This window comes from Phalaenopsis equestris, unplaced genomic scaffold (genome assembly GCF_001263595.1).
Source record: "Phalaenopsis equestris unplaced genomic scaffold, ASM126359v1 Scaffold201631, whole genome shotgun sequence".
Classification (NCBI taxonomy): domain Eukaryota; kingdom Viridiplantae; phylum Streptophyta; class Magnoliopsida; order Asparagales; family Orchidaceae; genus Phalaenopsis; species Phalaenopsis equestris.
In genome coordinates, this window is record NW_018221386.1 from 81,953 (window position 1) to 83,121 (window position 1,169).

Consider the following 1,169-nt stretch of genomic DNA (forward strand, 5'->3'; position numbering starts at 1 on the left):
TTTTAATCTAATCAAATCAAAGAAAAATTCCAAAAAATACTTCTAATATGTAAATTATGGCTTCCAATGGGAATTCAAAGAGTTCAACATTAAGATCCATGAATATATTCTAAGATTTTCTTCACATTTTCAAATTTTTGGGTTTCCTCAATGTGGAAGAAATACCTGGTGAAGATCAAATATTTTTAACTTGGAGTGAAGCTCTTGCCTAAAGAAGATCAAATCCGGTGTTAAAAAGCCTTGAAATCGTCTCGCAATCTAAGATTTACCAAGCCCTAATTTGAAAATGGTGTTTTTAAGAGGAAGGGGATGATGAATAGTAGAGGTTGACCGATCAAAATCACGGTTGAAGAGGTATTTTTGAGATTTCGCCAACGGCGGGGTTGATGGCGCCGTCGATGAGCTCTATTATGTTTTTGAACCTAAGTCTCGGGAAATTCCAGCCGTCGGCTGCGTCGAGGGCGCCGGCGGGGGGGTCTATCCAACAAGATCTCCGTATTTTTTCGATTTTGATCAATTCTAAGCCTAAAAAATATCCGTTTAATCTTTATAAACATAATTTTAAATAGTTAAATGATGTACTTAACACATACAAACTTTCACAAAACAAAACATCACATTTATGTATAAATTCCAAGGGGTATAATAAACGTTACATAACACACCTAAATTTGGTATTTTCTCAACCTCAATACATTAATTCAGCATCGCAATCTAAACCACAATACTCAAAATGCTGAAAACAAAACATCCTTTGCTTAGTCTCAACTATACATAGATCTATAAGCACAATTCTAAAGCAAAGCAAATATAAAGTTCAAATCTAAACACACATAAACATAAAAGTAGCATAGTAAATCAACTACTCGTTAGATTCTGTGCTTGTTTTTCCTCTGAGATCACCCATTGATTGCGCGTGAATGAAGAGGTTGTAGAAGGGTCGGAAACAAAAATTCTTCAGTTGAATTCTCCTCAATTAATTTCATCCTCCTCATCAGTCGTATCAAGCTATCTTTTAAATTTCCAGAGTGATCGAAATGTTCTTTCATTCTCCAGTCTAAATGATCAAAGAAATCAGAGATATTATTAATTGTATTCATCACGATTTGTACCTCCTTTTCCAATTTCTTGATTCGAGGCAGGATCATCAAAGACTTATCCGGAACTAA